At 41.1% G+C, this 22416-nt stretch overlaps 1 protein-coding gene across 1 annotated transcript in view; it reads right to left on the bottom strand.

Annotated features, from left to right (window-relative positions):
- Nucleotides 1–14645, bottom strand: part of LOC141146604 (LITAF domain-containing protein-like) — a 285709-nt gene extending 271064 nt beyond the window's left edge. Inside the window, exon 1 of the mRNA XM_073632972.1 lies at nucleotides 14418–14645. The gene's annotated coding sequence lies outside the window, so the exon portion shown is untranslated. The remainder of the gene's footprint in view (nucleotides 1–14417) is intronic.
- Between the last annotated feature and the right edge of the window lie 7771 nt (nucleotides 14646–22416).

Below are 22416 nucleotides of genomic sequence, written 5' to 3' on the forward strand. Positions count from 1 at the left end.
GATAGTCACACACTGTGTGGGATCATGTTACATTCCAGTTATATTTCTTATTACTTCTGATTCATATAGCCTTAGAATATATAAGTGAAATAAGGAAATTCTTGTTCAGTTATATATTATCAGGTAATAACAATAGATTTATTACTTTTTAGGACAAATATGTTCAATAATCCAGAAGTAATGGAAGCTTTTTCTTTCTTTTCTTAAAACAAATATATTATTACCTAACTAGTTCCTAGAATTATGTTTTTGTTTATTCTAATCTGAAGCAATACAACCTCAATTTTATGAGTTAACATATCTAAACAGTTACATATGAATAAAATATGTAATTGTTTACTCTAAAAGGGTTAAAATCCCAAAATAATTCAAACTATCTTCATCAATACCAAAGTTATTAACAGTACCTTTCTAACTGAATTATTTAGCCTAGGGCAAGACTAACCATATACAACCACCCTGGAATAAATAATTTCAACAAAAACTATATTCTGCACTCCAATTAATGAAACATCATTTTGATGTCTTTTGACATAGCACTTCTCTCCTGTAAGCGGAAGATCCGTGTACCCCCATTAGCCCTCCTCATTCTCCCAACCATATTATGTGGGAGTGTGACGAAGGCACTTATTCCCCTGAGAGAGATATTTATTCTCTTTCACGGGTAAATTGTGATTACTTGCAAAAAATAATTTATACAATGTATCATCTAATCTCATATGTTTTTTGTTTACTCTTTACTCCAGAATTCACTGGTTTCTTTTCTATCTATTCATCTCTTCAGTCCACACAGGTTGATCTGCGCAGTCAGCTCTGCATAACAAAAAGTAAGTCAAAACTATTTGATCTATTGCCATGGCACCACTGAATATACTTTCCCTGAATGTTCAGGGAATAAATGTCCCTCAAAAAAGGACCAAAGCCTTCCGTACTTTCCATAACAAGAAGGCTCACATAGTATGCCTCCAAGAAACACACTTCACCAAAGATTCTACTCCAAAATATATTTCTCCTTTTTATCAACAAATTTACACGGCTTCTGCCTGTACCAAGCAAAGGGGAACTCTAATTGCATTTCACCGATCCACACCATTCACCTTATCATCAGAAATTAAAGACCCAGAAGGTAGATACCTGATACTCATGGGTTATATAATGGATACAGCAATCACGGTGATTTCCTACTACGCTCCTAACAAACAACCTACACCATTCCTCTCACATATATTACAAGTGATTAATACACACAAAATAGGAACAGTGATAATGTGTGGGGATTCGAACCAGGTCCTCCTCCCATTTCTAGATAAATCACCTTTTACACCATCCAAAATAACCTCTAGATTACCTTTTTCTCAACTTCTTTCCAAATACAACCCAATGAAAAAGAAATTCACTTATTTCTCGCACCCTCATCAAACCTTCACCAGAATAGATCATATTTTTCTAACAATAGGAATGATACCAGAAATTATTGCATCAGATATAATTCCGATTCCGTGGTCTGACCATAATGCAGTATACACTACTATAGCCTCAGCCATACTAAAAGCGCATGACCCAACGTGGTACTTACCAGACATAATGCTCAAACACCCACTACATCAGATGGCCATTGAACAAGCTTTAAAGGAATACATATCAATTAATAATACAACAGACATCTCCCCAATAACACTGTGGGAAGCTCATAAGCCTGTCTTGCGTGGTACAATACAAAGACAAATGGCACTATTTAAACGGGAATGCAAAAATCTAGCAAAAAAACTAGAACTCAATTTTAATGCAGCCTACATATCATTTCAAGATAATCCATCTCAGAGTACAAAATCTCATCTGGAAAAATCTAGATTGGAATACGATCTATTTCTCACTGAGTCAGTTGATAAATCCCTCAAACGCTCCAAACACAATTTCTACATGAAAACAAACAAACCAGGTACATATTTGGCTCGGGCATTAAATTCAACTAACAAATCTTTCAAACCAATACATTTGAAATTATCAAAAAATGTTTACACTTGTAATCCAGTTAAAATAGTCCATAAATTTCACTCACATCTCGCAACTTTATACAAGACAAACAATGAATTTAATCCTACAGAAGCTGAATCCTTCTTCTCAAAAATAACCTTACCTGAGTTATCTCAGAATCAAAAAAGCAGTTTGGATGAGCCTATAACTATAGATGAAGTTGCTAACGCCATAAAAGACCTAAAACTTAACAAAAGACCAGGCCCAGACGGCTACTCGGCTTTATACTATAAAACATTCTCAGAAATACTCTCTCCCATTCTCACTGAAACTTTTAACAAACTTCTAGATGGACATTCTTTTCGGCAAGAAACACTAATGGCAATTGTTTGTATGATCCCAAAACCCCTTTCTGATGATACTTCCTGTGTGAATTATCGGCCTATCTCTCTGTTAAACCTCGATATTAAATTATTAGCAAAAATAATAGCAAAACGCCTCAATAGCATTATAGGAAAATTAATACATAGAGATCAAGTAGGCTTCATGCCAAATAGACAGGCAGGCGATAATATACGCAGGGCAGTGTTATTGGCACATATTGCTAAAAAACGGAAAATCCCTTTATGTTTTCTATCTCTCGATATTAAGAGGGCATTTGACACAGTATCCTGGCAATATATGCAATATTCATTACAAAAATGGGGTTTTGGACCCCACTTTTTAACATGGATCAAAGCATTATATAATAAACCCAAAGCCTATATAAAATATGCTGGATACAAATCTGAAGCCTTTAATATCGAAAGAGGTACCCGACAGGGTTGCCCATTATCTCCCTTATTATTCGCCCTTATACTCGAACCCATGGCCCAATACATCAGAACAAACCAAACTATAACTGGCATTGAAGTAGGAGGTATTACACACAAATTATGTATATTTGCAGACGATATATTACTTTTTCTATCATCACCACAGGTCTCTGGTCCTAACTTAATACCAGCTCTTGATGGATTTGCAGCCCTATCCGGCCTTATGATTAATCCTAAGAAATGCCTAGTGCTTAATATTTCACTCACAAACATGGAATTGATCCCGGCTAGGGCTGCACTCCCATTCACATGGGCAGAAAAATCAATCCCATATCTTGGAATTCATTTAACAGCATCTCATTCTGACTTATTCTCAACCAATTATCCTCCTGTATTAAGACAGATCACAAATCTAATAAAACAATGGTCGCAACTTCCTTTATCCTGGATAGGGAAGATTAATGCAATCAAAATGACTATTCTACCCAAATTGCTTTATCTATTCAGAGTCCTCCCTATTCCAATTCCTTCCTATTTTTTGAGAATAGTACAAAAAAGAGCAACTTCGTTTATATGGGGCTCTTCTAAACCACGTATACCTATACACACACTACATCTTCCCAAAAATAAAGGAGGCCTGGGATACCCTAATTTTACTAACTACTACAGAGCAGCACATTTGGCCAGTCTGTCCAAATACCATGCAAAACAGGAAATCCCATTATGGGTATTTATAGAGGCTTCAGAAAATGACCCTCTATTAATATCAAATTTATTATGGCTTGATCCTAAAGACCGCTTTAAAATTCATAATCCCATAACTAAACACTTCTTATCTCTCTGGGATAAACTAAAAACCAAATATCAGTTACAATCTCCACACAATCCTCTCCTTTCTTTTATCAGAAATCCGGCCTTTTATCCGGCATGGATCTACCCAAATTCTTTTAAAGCTTGGACAACATCAGGCATTCAGACACTAAATGACTTCATAGCATCTAAATCATTCCTTTCATTCCCATCGCTTAGAGAAAAATATGATCTACCAAACTCTGAGATATTTAGATATCTCCAAATCAAAAATTTCTATACACCATTCCTAAAGGGGGATACACCATTATCCCAATTATCCATTTTTGAATCAATCTGTACAAAAGATCCATTTGCTAAAGGTACAATTTCATCACTTTATAATCAATTATATGGAGTAGCAAATCTTAATAGACCCTCTTACATTCAGAGGTGGGAGGAGGACCTGGGACGAACTTTAGAAGACACGGACTGGTCTAATATATGGCTCACATCTAAGTCATCTTCACCCAACATCTTGGCACTGGAGACAAATTATAAAGTCCTAACTCGCTGGTACCTTGTACCCGCTAGAGTGGCAAAATATTCACCTAATACCTCAACTCTTTGTTTTCGAGGATGCCCAGAAATAGGCACATATTTACACATATGGTGGACGTGCCCAGTAATCCAAACCTTCTGGAAGGAAGTCTTCGTGATTGCATCTAAAATATTTAAAAAAATAATACAACCAGATCCATATTTAACTTTACTTAATCTAAAACCGGAATGGTTAACACTCTCTCAATTCAAACTTATGATCCAACTAATAACGGCTGCAAAACAAACAGTGGCCAAGGCATGGAAATCTCCTACATTGGTACTAGCAGAAACAATTCACAGAATGAATAATACAATGTCCCATGCTAAGATGGTAGCCATCGATCAAAATCAAATTCCAAAATTTGAAAAACTTTGGCATCCTTGGATAAAACAACAGTTCCTGTCAAATTTCAATGACTCTGTCCTGTTGCCATGGTAACAGATTAAATGACTTACAGAGACACCCATTCTAAGGCTTCAAAGAGAACTAAAAAGAATAATAAACTGACGAGCGGGACAACCTTGTGGACCATACCTCTACCTTTCAACCCTTTTTCTTCTTTCTCTTTCCTTTACTCCACCTTACGATTAAAGCTCATTATCAGAATTTATTTGACCTATATACACTATACTTGTAAACAATATGTATAGTAGGTATAAATCATTTAAATACCTACAAAAGTAACTAAGGAAATGATATATATCTTTAATTTAGGTTTACGTGAACCCAATGTTTAATATTTGAAATTTCATGATATTTACCTATATAAACCCTACTGTAAAACAATGAGCTTACTTTATAGATCCTTGTAAACTTACTTTATGTATCTTTATGTATCTTTATAACATTGTATACTCAATAAACTTCTTTTGACAAGGAAAAGGCCTTATATGAGAGATCAGATTTACGACACGAACAAATCAACTTTATACTGGAGGGTCTGGAGTTGGCAATGGAGAGCAATTATTTCTGGTATAATAAGGAGTTTTATGTCCAGAAGAAGGGCGTCGCCATGGGCGTCAAATACGCTCCAAGTGTGGCGAACTTATTTATGGACATGTTAGAGGAACGCTACATATATAACATCAGAAGACCAGAGATTAAGCTGTACCGTCGATATATTGATGATGTGATGATATTGTGGGAAGGGGACCTAGAGTCGTTTCAGAAATTTCTCGATGATCTAAATCACAATATGTACGGCATCACCTTCACGGGGAAATCAGACTACAATACGATAGATTACCTAGACTTACAGATCTACAAAGAAGGTGAAGATTTATTCACAAAAACTTATTTCAAAACCACTGATCGCAACGGGTATATACCCATCTCCAGTTGTCATCACCCTAAATGGAAAGAAAACATCCCTAAAGGACAACTGTTGAGAGTGAGGAGGAATTGTCGGAACGTCAAAGACTATCACAATCAAGCTGAAGTGCTGATTAAAAAGTTTGTAGATAAAGGCTACCATATTGAACCCTTATTGAAATTAAAGGACGAGATACAAGAAATGGATCAAGAGTCCTTGTTAACCACAAGAAGAAATAACACTAATACAAACTCCCCAGGGGATGTTGCTTTTATTACTGGTTTTAACAGCCAGTATAGGAGTATAGAACACATAGTAAGGAAATACTGGCCTATTTTAAAGTCTGATAGAGTTTTGGGGAATATGCTTAAGAAAAAGCCTCCTTTTTTTTATAGGAGGGCACCAACCCTCAGGAACCATCTGGTACATAATGTGATCGACCCCCCGAGAAACATTAAAATATTTGCGGATATGAAAGGCTTTTATAGATGCCAAAAATGTTTGCCCTGCCAGGTCAGCAAGAAACAACCAAAGAAACGGTCCTCATTCCATTCCAGGAGGGGTATGAAGTATGACATTAGAAAATTAATTACCTGTAACACAACGCACGTAACATATGTCATTGAATGCCCGTGCCGGTTGCAGTATGTGGGTAGGACCACCAGACCCCTATGTGTGCGCATTAGAGAACACATTAACAACATAAAAAAGGGGTTTCCTAAGCACAACCTTTCGAAACACTTTGATGAGTTTCACCAGAGGGACCCTTCGGGTTTAATTTTTTATGGTATAGATACCATTGAAGACCACTGGAGGGGGGGTAGTAAGAAGATACAGATATCCCAGAACGAAACTAGATGGATACACCGCCTGGATAGTCTGGTGCCCAGAGGACTTAATGTGGATATAGATTTAAGAGGCCTTATTAGCATTGGGAGTCCCCCACCTCTCCCTTTCTTTATGGTTATGGGATATTATGCATGGAGATTCATGAGAGTACTGTTAATATGTATATGTAACGTGTTACCCTTTCATTGGCACTCCCCCTTTTCATTTTTATCTACTTTTAATGCCAATATATAATTATATTTTTATTTTTATTTTTATTTTTTAATGCTAAACAAAAAATACATTTTTTATATAGAGTATGTAACACTAACATTTTTTATATACAATACTAATTCCTTTTAATTATTTCTTGACCCAATTGTGCTTCCCGCTAGTATCTGTATATTTAATCATACAGCTGTTATCATTTTACGTCTAGTATTTTCGGGTCTAGCATTGTACCACTATATAGATTTACTTTGTCACTTTTTCCAAAGTATTTTCTGTTCCTGATTAGTAGTATGGTATTTTTTCGTTTTGTTTTTCTGTCATCCCATCTTTTGTTTAATTGACACGGGGCGCTTTTCAAATACTAGTGTCATACACCTTTTTAGTTATTCCTGCAGTTATTAGTTTTCCCACTAGGGGGCGTTGAGCAGTGGGTTAAGCTTTAGCCTCTAGGAGGATTGTAATTATTATTCCCCGCTGGGTGGAGTGTTGCTCCTGCCCTAACCCCTTACTCCGATTGGATATGTGGCGCCTCCCTGTTGTATATATAGACGTATGGTGTACCAAGATGGGCGCGCCTCAGATGACGTCTTGATGACGAAATGCGTAAGGCGTGGTCACGTTGGTATGCATACGTCGCTACACATCTTGGGGTTGGTTCGCTTCCGGTTTCGGCTGATCGGCTGCGAAACGCACACCGCTGCCTCGTCACTGCCTCCACCATCGGCTTTGTTTTCAGCTGGCGGAGCAGTGTCATTTTTAACTACATTTACTGTTATACTTATTTTTATTCATTCTCTTTTTTAATGAGCTGATTGGCTAAATAAAAATACATACTTGGATTTACACTATGAGGCTCCTTCTTTCTCCATACATACGGACACGCTGTGGTGGACTATTTTAAAGGATCAAAGGCAATCCATAACAGGAAGGGGATCGCGGATCCAGAGAAGGGGACACCGATCGGATTCCAGTAGTGGATTTATCTACACTTGCCCATTACCCCTGCAGGGGTTGGGTCTTCCGGTGAGTGGGGACACAAGTGGGGGTCCCAGAAGAAGTGTTATAAACCACGATCACTATATATATATATTTTTTAAGGAATATATTTTTTTTGTCCTTTTGGATTATCAAGATTTTTTTTTTTTTTTTTTTTTCACTGTTTTGTGGTTTTGGACACTTATATTATTTGGACTGGATTTGTGATTATTTTTGTGCACCAGTATACTTATCAATCACCACACCATTGTTTTTTGTGCATTTTTAAAGAAGAAAAAAACCCTTTTTTTTTTTTTTGCTTTTTAGCCTACTCATGTTACCGACACGTACATACACTTGTTGGTATAATTTAAGATTTCTTTGATTGCACGTACTTCTTACATGATTATTCACAACTTATTTGTATCTTTTCTTTTTACACTATGTGATATTTAGGGCTTACACCTGACTGGTTTTGTTTTACATTTATTTTAGTTTTTCTCACATTATTATTGCCACTCTCTATAAATACACATTGTATGAACAGCACCACATTCCCCACTAGAGTTTTATAAATTTTCCGATGGAGCGTACAAACGGTCGGATTTTCCGGCAACAGCCTGTCATCACACAATTCCCGTCGGAAAATCCAATCGTGTGTATGAGGCTTTACTGTACTATGGTAATCTGGAAATTCTAGTTGTTAGGTTATAAGGAAGGCATACTACAGCATATTTTTAAAGCAGTGAATATCACATTCACCAAATGTTCACTGGTGGTGAACCAGTGAATGTTTGGTGAAAGTCACATTCAATGCTTTATAAATGTGCTCATATGGGCAGACTAATAGGTTAAAGTGACAATAATCTTAGTAAACAGCATCATTTGAAATTACTTTAAATGCTTTCAAAAGCTTAGCTATATCGTATGCAATTTTGTCAACGCAACATAAGATTTGTTTGCCCCTTGCTCACTATGCTCTGTTCATAAAAGGGTGGATTATCATATTCTGTATCCATTTAACCATTTCAGCACATGGTTTATTGCTTTTTAGATCAGTGACTTCTGCTGCCACCCACGTTTGATGAAATTCTTGGATATGCATTTTGTTATTCTTGCCTATTAGATCCTATTGTTTCCAGTGATCACTGATCCATGGTAATAAATATTTTTTTTTTTCAAATCTGTGGATTTAAAAGACATTATTTGGTCATTCAGCACAGAAGTAACAACTACTGTCCACAAATGTTGTGAGATTTAAAAAAAGGTTAATTACCATTTGCAGTGTACGCTGGATGCAATCATTCTTCCTGTCTAACGAGTTCTTAGTCATGTTGTACTTTGTTCCCGTAACATATCCTAATAGCATTGTGCACTAATGGGTATTTAAATTGCTAAACACTTTCACATAGATCCCTCCTACACAGTTGTGTTCTTTTTTTTCTTGTAAGGGTTGGGCAAATGCCCAGGCTTATAAATTCAGATTCGTAACCTCTACACCATTCTTTTACAATGTTGTGGCATGGCAATTTGTATCACATTTAGGACCACATTTACAGTATAAGCCTATGGTATTGAGTTTGGAAATGTTATTCCGAATTAATACTTTCCCATGTTTAGATAAATTGGGCTGCTATGCCTATGGCAGTGTTTTTCCTAATATATACCAGTTCTTAGTGCCATGTAGACAGATGATCCTGTTGCTGTTTTTTCTATCTTAACTAGTAGTAATGTCAACTCACCCTAAGATCCAAAGAGTCACTCTGATGTATTTAACCCTATAATCAACATCACACCATTCCTGCTAAGTATACCTGGAAACTTTATATACCTCAAGGGCTGATTATGTAGTGGAGGAAGTCCGAGAATACTTAAGGCCAATACCCCTACTAGAACTCTCGGAGGAGAAGGCGAAAGAACTGGATAGTCCCTTCTCGGTTGAAGAGCTTATCTCAGCTATTGGGGCATTAAAACCTAATAAGACTCCTGGTTTAGATGGATTCCCGGTGGAGTGGTATGAGACGTATGCTGAAATCTTGGCCCCTAAGCTCTTGACTATATATGAAGATGCATATAATAGGGGTATATTACCTGAATCTATGAGAGAAGCACTGATAGTGCTGATCCCAAAGCCGCATAAGGATCATGATCTATGTGAGTCATACCGACCGATATCGCTCATCAATGTAGACGCTAAAATTTTAGCTAAACTTTTGGCAAGGAGACTGAACAAAGCTATTGCATCTATTATTCATCCCGATCAAACAGGCTTCATTCCTGAAAGATCGACGGCCATAAACCTGAGACGTCTTTTCACCATAATTCAATCTAAAGGTCCTGCTCAAGATACCCGTGTGGTGGTATCACTAGACACGCATAAAGCGTTTGATTCTATAGAATGGCCATACTTGATTGCGGTCCTTGGTCGGCTGTGATTCGGTCCCAAATTTATAAAATGGGTTGAACTCTTATACGCAGACCCCCAAGCTAGAATAAGGATTAATAATACTATTACGGGGCAATTTAAAATAGCTAGGGGCACACGGCAGGGATGTCCTTTATCACCCCTGCTGTTTGCCCTGGCAATAGAGCCATTGGCGGCTCTGCTGAGAGCGGATAGATCAATCAAGGGCTGTATGATGAATGACAGGGAGGAGAAAACATCTTTATACGCAGATGATATGCTGTTGTATTTAGAGGAGGCGGGGAGATCACTGCGTATGGCCCTGAATAGAATTTCTGACTTTGGGAGGTACTCGGGATTCAGGGTGAACTGGAGTAAATCAGTGGTGCTTCCCCTGGATCCTACGTATGTTCCGGAAATACCACAGGACATCCCATTAACAATAGTTAACAAATTCAGATATCTGGGGGTTGAGATTCAGTTGCCACTAAATCTATATGTGTTCAACAACTTGTCCCCGGTTTGGAAAAGACTAAAGGAAAGTACACAGACCGGCCAAGTTGCCGCTTGGCTTACTGGGGAAAATCAAGATATTTAAAATGATTTATCTGCCCAGGTTTCTGTACTTGCTCTGGCACGCTCCAGTATATATCCCCAAGAAATGGTTCACGGATGTAAATAAGACAATCTCCTCCTTTCTATGGGGACCTAAACCAGCTAGAATATCATTAGAAACACTTTACTTACCTATGAGAGAGGGAGGGTTGGCCCTGCCGAATTTACACTGCTATTACCTAGCTGCTCAACTAACGCATGTACATTGGTGGGGTTTTCCAAAGATGAATCTCGCCTCAGTGGCAACACAAGCTGCTCAGGTATATTCGCATGAGGCACTGATTAATATACTGTATAGAAATGGGCCTTATCCGGAACAAGGTGCTGACATTCTGAAGCTGTCATACAAAATATTTCATTTATGTAATGTTAAGATGAATGGCTCAAGCCTAGCGGGTTCTCCCAATGCCCCACTGTGGTATAACCCCCAACTTATAGAAATAGCTAAAATACCAGGCAGGGCATGTTGGGCAACATATGGGATTAAGCATGCACACCAGCTGTTCAGAGAAGGAGTCTTTAGATCATTTACAGACCTGAAAATTGAGTACGCCATTCCCAATGCTTTTTTTTTCAGATATCTTCAGCTACGTCACGCTGTAATGGCTCAATATGGTAAAGGCACAATCAATTTAGTCCCTTCTTACATAGTAGGTGAGGTTGAAAAAAGACACAAGTCCATCAAGTCCAACCTATGTGTGTGATTATGTGTCAGTATTACATTACATATCCCTGTATATTGCGGTCATTCAGGTGATTATCTAATAGTTTCTTGAAGCTATCAATGCTCCCCGCTGAGACCACCGCCTGCGGAAGGGAATTCCACATCCTTGCCGCTCTTACAGTAAAGAACCCTCTACGTAGTTTAAGGTTAAACCTCTTTTCTTCTAATTGTAATGAGTGGCCACGAGTCTTATTAAACTCTCTTCTGCGAAAAAGTTTTATCCCTATTGTGGGGTCACCAGTACAGTATTTGTAAATTGAAATCATATCCCCTCTCAAGCGTCTCTTCTCCAGAGAGAATAAGTTCAGTGCTCGCAACCTTTCCTCATAACTAAGATCCTCCAGACCCTTTATTAGCTTTGTTGCCCTTCTTTGTACTCGCTCCATTTCCAGTACGTCCCTCCTGAGGACTGGTGCCCAGAACTGGACAGCATACTCCAGGTGCGGCCGGACCAGAGTCTTGTAGAGCGGGAGAATTATCGTTTTATCTCTGCAGTTGATCCCCCTTTTAATGCATGCCAATATTCTGTTTGCTTTATTAGCAGCAGCTTGGCATTGCATGCCATTGCTGAGCCTATCATCCACTAGGACCCCCAAGTCCTTTTCCATCCTAGATTCCCCCAGAGGTTCTCCCCCCAGTGTATAGATTGCATTCATATTTTTGCCACCCAAATGCATTATTTTACATTTTTCTACATTGAACCTCATTTGCCATGTAGTCGCCCACCCCATTAATTTCTGTAGGGGAAAAACTGATTGCAGAGGAAGACCATGCAAAAATGATCTCTAGGTATTATGCGGCTCTGCTGCCATCCTCTAGCCCTAGGGTGGAGAGGGTGGCGGCACAGTGGAAGATAGATATACCATCCCTGGAGGAGGAGACTTGGACGGAGGTGTTGGATACAATGCTTTCCTCGGTAATCTCAGCTAGAGATAAAATGCTTCAGTTCAATTTTTTGCATAGAATTTACTATACACCGGAAAGATTACACAAAATGGGTAGGAAGGAACTCCCAGATTGCCCCCGCTGTAATGTAGCGGTGGGGAACTTCTTCCATATGGTATGGCAATGCCCTCGAGTAGTGTTATATTGGAGGGAGATCCTTGCTTATATGGAGGAGAAACTTGAACTTCCAAATATATACTCCCCAGCTAGGTGTCTTCTTGGAGACTTGGAGGAGGAGGAATTGCCCACATCACAAAAGACCCTTCTGAGAATAGTATTTTGTTACGCTAAGAAAGCATTGGCTCTAAAATGGAAACACTCAGATCCCCCTTCTTTACAGGACTGCTTAAAATTGGTTGATAATGCCGTACCAATGTATAAACTTACATAACAGGCCAGAGGCAGTAATAAAAAGTTTGATAAAATATGGGGAAAGTGGATTAAGAACATATCTGGAGAAATTGCAGTGTAAAAAACTTACTACTACCGACAAGGATAGGATGATAAAAATGTTGAATACATGAGATGCGAAAGGACAAATGTAACGGATGGAATGTGGATAAGATGCATAATATGGTAGATGGAGAAAGTAACAGTGCAGCAGATGACTTGTGAAATCAAACTTTATTGGTTATTTTCTAAGTTTTAAAAAAAAAGGATATTTATGTATTAATAGTGTTACAGTTTAGATGATTGAGAACAGTCTGTAATGTGACCTGTTGCGTTGTATGTAAACAATACAGTATGACATGAAACTGTAAATTTTGTAAATCTTAATAAATTTACCCTTTAAAAAAAAGTATACCTGGAAACTGGAACAGGATTATACCTGATCTCTAAACACAAGATCTCTAAAGTTCTCAGCTTAAGGTAACTTAAGGTAACATAAAATTATAATAGTGAAGAATCAATCTTAAAGTGGAGTTCCACCCAAAAATGGAACTTCCGCTTTAAGTGAAGGTGACCCCCTGACATACCACATTTGACATGTCATTTTTTTGGGGGGGAGGAGCGGATACCCTCTTTTTAGAGGCATCCAGCTCCCACTTCCTCCGCGGAGCCGGAAGGAATTTCACCTCTCCCCCCCTCCCCCGTGCAATCTTCTGGGACTTGTCACAGGCCCGCATCGCTGGACTGTGTGACAGGTGCATGTCCGATAGAATGTCCGATTAAAAGTCAGCAGCTACACTTTTTGTAGCTGCTGATTTTTTTATGGGTGGAACTCCACTTTAAATAACAGGCTAAAACCTAACTAGTCTTAAAATGCCCCCACCCCGCACCCCCTCCTAACACCTATGCTGACTAATATGTGTAAGAAAGTAGGCTCTGCTCTTTTCCAGTCATGTGATCTTCCCTCTGTCAGCCAGTGATGGCTGCAGGGAAGAGGAGCGAGTGCTTGGTGGTGGCTGATAAAGTGGTAAAGCCTGGAGTGGTGATGTCACCCATAGGCTCCTGTGGCCTAACCATTGTTGGTGCTCCCTCCTTTAGCCTAAAATTCTACTTTAACCTTTTATGGCTAAAAAACATTTTAAGTAGAGACCACTTTCAGAACATATTGCATTATTAAGCATCACCTCCTTTATTTATAAATAACTTTACTCAGCCTTCTCATCTATTATAATTACACTGATCAGCATAGTTTCACTATCCATGTAGGTCTAATATATGGCACAAACCTTCATACCATGTAGCAGATAAAAAAATAGTTGCTTCCTTGCTTTGCCAACATAACATTTTTCTGTATTATCAGGCAAATGGAGCCCCAAATAAATGTATTAAAAAAAATTTAAAAACTCTGATCTGCAAGCTTATACTTGTGTGTTTGGGGGTTTGTCAGGTACAGCAGTTGCCTGTTATGCAAACTCGCAATATTAACTTAAAGCTGTTATAAATAATATGTCTTATGCAAAACACATCCTCATAGGTGTATTTTTTATCATTTTAACAGAAAACAATACTTTTTTTAAATGGTAGTTTAGATAAATTGCCACACACCAGATTATACTTTACAACATATAATACCAGAAAGGTATTCAAAACATGAGAAGCGTATACAAACAGTTCAGTTAAAAAATCAGCCAGGAATTTGGTTCACTACAGATTAGGATGGACAGAAAATAGATACAACATGACTTAAATGATACAATTGTTTATCAAATATTAATATTGAAGAAAATGCAATGCTTGGAAGTGTAACTTACAATTGCAGCTGACTCCAGAGACTCTGCAGAACAGTAATGAATCTTTGTTCAGTGTGAATAGATATGGGCGTGTGATTTAAGATGTGATGTCATCTCTTATTTTACTAGTCCAACCTTATGTTGAGAAATAATGTAGTTACCTTGCAGTTAATTATATGACTAAACAGCCTGAGTTAATCTGTACAGCAAATATACTCTGTTGCAGGCTCTTTGTAATTTATCTAGCAATGTCATGGTTTAAAAGTACCAATGATACATTATCATGCTTTCTGGTTACATAATTTTAAAGGAGGAAGAAAAACACAAGGCAAATAAAACAGGAATTTCTGGCCAGCGTTAAAGTGGTTGTAAATCCTGTACTACCACTTTTACCTACAGGTAAGCCTATAATAAGGCTTACCTGTAATAGGGTTGCCACATCATCCCTTAAAACCAGGACACAAATTAATTACATAGGTTCTGTGGCTAATTAAGGTGGTAATTAAACTCACTTGGTGCCTTATCTGCATTAAATCAGCCTCAGAACCTTTGTAATTAATAAGTGTCCTGGATTAAAGGGATGATGTGGCAACCCTAACCTGTAGGTACCATGAATATCTCCTAAAATTGCACCGTATCCGCATTTGCCGACGTCATCGGCACATGCACACTGAAGAAACGGCTTGCTCGTGCTGTTTCTTCAGGAGCTGTGCCGTGACCGGCGGCTCCCGCGTGCATCGCGGCTCAGGCCAATCACGGCCTGCGAACCCAGAATAACTCTGGAAGACATGAACTAGGAGGGCTTAAGGCTTTGAGCCCGACAGCATGGGCATGCGGTCACCCCTCCCTTTATTAATAAGAGAATAGAAGCAATATTGTAAGAATTTAAGGCTATATACAGGCTAATGTATTTGGGTGAATGTCCCTTTAAGAGAATGGCAAATGGGGCTGGGGGCAGGGTTTAAAGGTCGCACGGCTATTGGTGATATCCCAGATGGTCATGTGACCCCTGGGGAATGTTCTAGAAAGGGACTTATTATATATACCCTCTCACAGATGTATTCCCACCTGTTCCCAGCCAGTCAGTGAAGGTGCAACAAGCTCTGTGAAGCTGAAACAGGCTCCTGAAGTACTTCATTCATGGCTATGAAAACATTAATGAGGCAAGTGTTGGAGAAAGCTGGGGATAAAGGTGGAGAAGAATGGCTTAGAGGATGCCTGGCTTTGGCAGAAGACGATAATGAGCAAAGTGTATTAGCAGAGGTACAGCCAGTACAGTGTGCGGTGGACGTGCCTATCAATTCCCCTGAAGTCAGAGGTAGAACAGCCGTTAGTAACATTCAAAACCGCCGCGGCCGCCGGTGTCACAGGACAGAGAGGACAGCAGCACAGCACGGCTGGAAGTATCAGCAGCTACTATGCAGCGTCAGGTCAGCCTGAGAGAAAATAAGAAGAGGAGCGTTATCCATACAGAGGCAGTGTCTGAGGTTGTAAGTGTGGACAGGCAAACCCTGCCCAGTGTATCATTATCGCAGCATGAGGCTGCAGGCAGTGTGAGTGTCACAGACATCCCGCAGATGGCCACTGGAGGCAACAGAGAGCAGCTTTATGCTGCTTCAGATATGCCAAATGCTCCAGCGCCACCTGGCGGTATAGGTGAGTTAGCACACACACTTAATAGCATTATGGAATCCATTAACAGATTAGCTGACAGTATGAATACACCTGCAATTGAAAATAGTAATTATGGTAGTGTTTGGTCTAATGAAAATAGACATTCTGTCAGCTTAGGCAACGTAAGTAATGTCAATAGCACTCAGTCAGTTAACATTCGCAACATATTTTACCAGCTGAGATTAATATATCTAGCGCATCGGTACCAGAGGTATGTTTTAAAGAGACATTACCATGTGAGATCTCGCCGTTAGGTTACCACCTTTCTCCTCAGACTAAAGAAAGAATATGGAAAGGTCAATTCGTAGATATTCTGTCGCTTATTCCATCTACAAAAGAATTTGTCAACAGGACTGACAAAAAATCAGACGAGAAAGATGAGGATGATAGGAGAAGACCTGTGGCGAGGTCTTTTAATAATTGGTTACAGTCATTTGCAATATACTCCAGTGTGCTAGGTGAGAAGCACCTGGAGTATTGCAGCGGGCTGTTTCAACATATGGAGCATGTGCTAGAGGCGTATAAGAGTTTTGGAGGTCTAGGATGGTTCCAATATGATGAGGCATTATCAGCAACCATGAATCAGATGGAGACAGAAGTAAAGTTAAATCACACTTGTTTAATAACAATAATAATAAAGTAAACAGAGTAAGCGTATACAAAACAAGCCAGAGTTCAGTAACCGGATTGTATAGACAGCCAAGCAAATGTCAGAGAGCCAGAGATAAAGGTAGTACAGCAAGCAGGATCAGGAGCCAGAAGGAACATCAGTGGAGCAAGTCTTCAACAGGAATTCAGGAGAAAGTCTCTGTGATGTTGACAAAGGTGAAGGCAGAGATCAAGTGAGCTGGACAGCTTTAAGTAGGCAGGACTGACAAGCAGAATCAACAGCTGGGTAACTGTGGAGAGAGATGGGAGCTGGCAATTAGCCGACATCTGAGCGGCCAGCTCAGAGAAGGAAGGGCTGAGCCCAGCCCTGACAGTACCTCCTCCTCAATGACCTCTCCCCCTCGGAGGACCACCGGGCTTGAGGAGAAGACGTCTATGGAAATCACAGAGGAGGACAAGGGCATGTACGTCCGAGGATGAGACCCAAGAGCGTTCCTCCGGACCGTACCCCTTCCAATACACCAGGTACTGTATGCACCCACAGAATCTACTGGTTTGTACTTCATACTCCTCATGGTTCTCAACCTGTATAGGGTGAGGACATGGCACCGAGGTGGTAAAGCAATTGCAGACCAAAGGTTTCAATAAGGAGACATGAAACACATTTGACATGCGCATACTAGGAGGAAAGTCCAAGGCGTAAGTCACTGGGTTAATCCTGCGAAGGATACAGAAAGAACCAATTTAACGAGGTGCAAACTTCAAAGAAGGAAGACGACAGCCAGACTCTGTCCCCAACCTGGTAGGAAGGTGCAGGCAGGCGTTTACAGTCAGCATGGAGTCTGGACCTATCGTTAGCATGTTGCAAAGCCTCCTGAACTTGTGCCCAAGTGAAACGAAGACCATGGAGATGCTCCTCTAAAGCAGGAATACTCTGCGGAACAAACGAGTCAGGCAACATGGAAGGTTGGAAGCCATATTTCGCCATAAACGGGGACAATCGGGAAGCAGAATTCAAGGCACTGTTGTGAGCAAACTCTGCCCACGGTAATAGGTCTGATCAGTTGTTATGATGGTCAGAAATACAGAAATATGTAAGAATTGCTCCAAGGACTGATTGGCTCGTTCTGCAGCCCCATTAGACTGCGGATGATACGTAGAGGAGAAAGCAAGCTGAATTCCGAACTGTGTACAAAAGGTTCACCAGAACCGGGAGACAAACTGACTACCCCTGTCCGAGACAATCACCTTGGGTAGTCCATGTAAGCAAAAGATCTCCCGAGCAAAAATGGAAGCCAGTTCCTTAGAAGTGGGCAGCTTCTTAAGTGGAATACAATGGCACATCTTTGAGAACCGGTCAACCACCATAAAGATAACAGTGTTGCCTTGGGAGTTGGGTAACTCCACAATGAAATCCATAGACAGGTGAGTGCAGGGCCACTCTACATTGGGTATGGGTTGTAGGAGGCCCACTGGAAGGTGTCGTGAAGTCTTACTGTGAGCACACATGGAACAGGCAGCTACGAAGGCAGTAACATCAGCCCGTAGACTAGGCCACCAGAATTGTTGGGAAATGGCCCAAACGAGTTGATTCTTCCCAGGATGGACAGCTGCCTTGGGAGAATGGTAAGTCTGGAGTACAACAGTACGGAGACTCTCTGGGACAAAGCAGCAGTCACAAGGTTTCTCAGGAGGAGCATGGACCTGAGCAGCAAGAATTTTGTCACTCAAAGGAGAAGTAAGATGGGTGTGAACCGTAGCCAGGATACGATCAGGAGGAATCACAGGAACCGGAACCGACTCCAACTTGGAAGTGTAGGAAGATTGTCGTGACAAGGCGTTAGCCCTTACATTCTTAGTACCGGGTAAGAATGAGACAATATAATTAAAACTTGACAAGAAAAGAGCCCATCATGCCCTTCTGGGAGAGACAAGAATGTGAGATTTTTATGGTCAGTAAGCATGAGAACTGGCACAGTGGTACCTTCAAGGAGATGTCTCCATTCTTTCAGGGCTAAAATGATCGCCAACAGCTCCCTGTCACCAATCTCGTAATTGCACTCTGCAGGTGACAATTTCTTGGAAAAGTAGCAACATGAATGCATAGCGCTCTCAGAGTTAGGATGTTGAGACAGAAGGGCACCAACTCCAGTCTCAGAAGCATCAACTTCAAGTATAAAAGGCAACGTAGGATCAGGATGTGCCAACACAGGAGCAGAAACAAAGACAGCCTTGAGAGTCTCAAAGGCCTTAATGGACTCCGGAGACCAACTCTGTGGGTTACTGTCCTTTCTGGTCATATCAGTCAGGGGCTTAACCAGAGACGAGAAATTACGAATAAACTTCCGATAATAGTTGGCAAAGCCCAGGAAACGCTGCAGAGGACATAAACCCACAGGTCGGGGCCACTGTAGGACTGCCAAAAGTTTCTATGGGTCCATCGAAAAACCAGCAGTGGAAATGACAGGAATTGACAGGAATTTAACCTGTTCACGATGGAACTCGCACTTCTCCAGTTTACAATAGAGATTGTTTTCTCCTAGTTTTCTCTTCATCTGTGTGGTGGCTCTCCAGGGACTTGGAAAATATGAAGATATCATCAAGATAAACCACCACACTGCACACCAAACTGCAAAAAATCTTGGAGGACACCATTAATAAATTCCTGTAAAACTGCCAGGGCGTTACAAAGGCCAAAAAGGCATTACGAGGTACTCATAATGGCTTGTTCTGGTATTAAACACAGTTTTCCACTCGTCGCTCTCCTTAATCCGCACGAGATTGTATGCCCCTCTCAAATTAAGCTTCGTGAAAACCGTTGCTCCCTTGAGGCTCTCATATAACTCTGTAATCAACGGAATCGGGTAGGCATTCTTAACCGTGAAATGATTGAGACCCCTATAATCAATACAAGGTCTCAGTTCACCACTCCTCTTCTTCACAAAGAAGAAACCAGCACTAGCATGAGACGAGGATTTGCGGATGAAACCTTGAGAAAGTGCGTCTGCAACATACTCCTCCATGGCCTTATCCTCCAAGACCGACAAAGTGTAAACCCAGCCACGAGGGGGTATGACACCAGGTTGAAGGTCAATTGCACAATCATAAGGCCGGTGTGGAGGCAAACTACTGGCTTGACCTTTGTCAAAGACATCGCTAAAATCGCGGTACTCCTCCGGCAGGGAGGAGAGTGAAGAGGTGCACAGGACCTTGGCTACCTTCTGGAAGCATGTCTCACTGCATTGTGGTGGCCAGGAGAGAACCTCAGCACGGAGCCAATCAAAAGAGGGGTTGTGCCTCTGTAACCAAGGATAACCAATAACCAGCGGAAACCTAGATGAGGAAATAACTTGGAATTGGATTATCTCATGGTAAACAGCCCCTACGGCCATGGACAACAGAACCGTCTCATGAGTCACATGGGCAGGCTGTAGAGGTCTCCCATCAAGAGCCTCAATGGCAAGTGGAGTGCAGAATCGAGTGCTGCGATACAAAGGCAGCATCAATGAACAGGACTGCAGCCCCAGAGTTGATTAGAGCCTGTATGTCGATGGATGACTCAGCCCAAGAAAGGGTCACCGAAACCAGGGGCTTTTCCTTCAGGATAACTGGGGACGAAACAGTGCCACCTAAGGCCAGTCCATGACAGGACCTCAAGATTTGGGCGTTCCCTGGACAGGTAGGACAAGACTTCAAAAAGTGACCTGACCTGACCACAGGCACAATCTCTCCCTCCTCCTAAAGGCTCTCTCATCCGCAGAGAGACACGTGAAGCCCAAGTGCATGGGTTCATCTTCACTGACAGACTCGGTACCAGGAGGCATGGGAGGTGAGGGAGGCACAGGTGGGACTTCAAAGCTCGGAGGCAAACGTACAGGAGGCTTCCGCAAGCGCTCCTTAAAAGAGAGTCTTTCTCTGAATCTGGAGTCAATGAGGGTGGCAAACGTGATCAACCTCTCCAGCTCAGTGGGTATATCCTGGGCTGCTATCTCATCCTTGATGGAACCCGAGAGACCATGAGAAAAAGCAGCCACGAGGGCCTCATTGTTCCAAGCAACCTCTGCTGCCAGAGTACGGAATTCAGTGGTGTAGTCGGCAACAGTTCTCGCACTCTGTTTGATGGACATGAGGCACTTGGCAGCAGAAGCAGAGCATGCAAGAACATCAAATACCCTTTTAAAGGAGGCCACAAGTCAGGATAACTCAAGACAACAGGTTTTTGTGTCTCCCATAGAGGGTTTGCCCAGGCCAAGGCTCTGTCAGAAAGCAAAGATATCCTGAAACCTACTTTGCTTCTGTCCGTGGGAAACACCTGGGGCAGTAAATCTCAACCTGGTTGAGAAACCCTCTGCATTGAACTGAATCGCCCCCCAAATCGCTGGGGAAGCGGAGCGGAACCAGACATAACTCTTATAGAGGTAATACTCGAGGTAGGTGCCTGCACAGAGACTGGCGCAGCAGCAGGGACGGCCTGTAACTCAGGTTGTACCGGAGCAGCCACAGTGGGAGTTTCCAGGTGAGCCGTGCGGCTCAGGAGCGTTTGTAACGCTATGGCAAACTGATCCATGCGGTGATCTTGCTCATCCAATCTGGAAAAAATATTACCAACAAATGGATTGACTGTATCTTCTGAATTAATGGTCTTCGCCTACTATCAGGAACCATGAATCAGACCGAGACAGAAGTAAAGTTAAATCTCACTTGATTAATAATAATAATGATAATAATAATAAGGTAAATAGAGTAAGCGTAGTCAAAATAAGCCAGAGTTCAGTAACCGGATCGGGTAGTCAGCCAAGCAAATGTCAGAGAGCCAGAGATAAATGTAGTAGTACAGCAAGTAGGATCAGGAGCCAGAAGGAACATTAGCCGAGCAAGTCTTCAACAGGAATGCAGGAGAAAGTCTCTGTGATGTTGACAAAGGCAAAGGCAGAGTTCAAGTGAGCTGGACGACTTTAAGTAGACAGGACTGACAAGCAGAATCAACAACAGCTGGGTAACTGTGGAGAGAGATGGGAGCTGGCAATTAGCCAACAGCTGAGTGGCCAGCTCAGAGAAGGAAGGGCTGAGCCCAGCCCTGACAGGCATTTAGACAAAAGATATCAATATACCCATCACTGAAGTGGGGCAATAAGGATGTCGGGTTGTGGCTTAACCTGATGGTGCCATAGAAAATGGGTTTCATTAGGCAACAGCCACAGCCTACAGTGTCCCCTTATATAATGGGGATACTGCTTTGCTTGCAATGAGAACCAGTGTAAATGGGGGGGTCGTGCAAGTACAAGCATGAGTGCTTGAATTGTTCTGGACCCCACCCTTTGCTCGGGTGTTTCAAAAAGAATTCCAATTTTCAAAGCTCCCAGAGGGATAATTATGCAAAAAGCTCACACCCCAGTGAAACTAACAAATATGCAGTAATGGTTGGCCATATATCCAGACCAGGAGACAGCCAAGTTCTTAATTGAAGGTTTCTCCAGAGGCTTCCCTTTGCCAGTATTTCAGGGTGAAGGGTGTGAGCCAGTCCAAAATTTAAAGTCGGTGGATACTTACACACACATTGTTAAGGAGAAGTTAATTAAGGAGATTAGGAAGGTAGGATAGCAGGTCCATTTGATTCCCCTCCTTTCTCACCTTTTAGGATACTGCCACATCATACCTAAGAAGGAGCCAAATACCTTTCGCCTAATTCACCATTTGTCATTCCCAAAGGTAGCTCTTTAAATGATGAAATAGATGC

Source organism: Aquarana catesbeiana, linkage group LG06 (assembly GCF_042186555.1).
Source record: "Aquarana catesbeiana isolate 2022-GZ linkage group LG06, ASM4218655v1, whole genome shotgun sequence".
Lineage (NCBI taxonomy): Eukaryota > Metazoa > Chordata > Amphibia > Anura > Ranidae > Aquarana > Aquarana catesbeiana.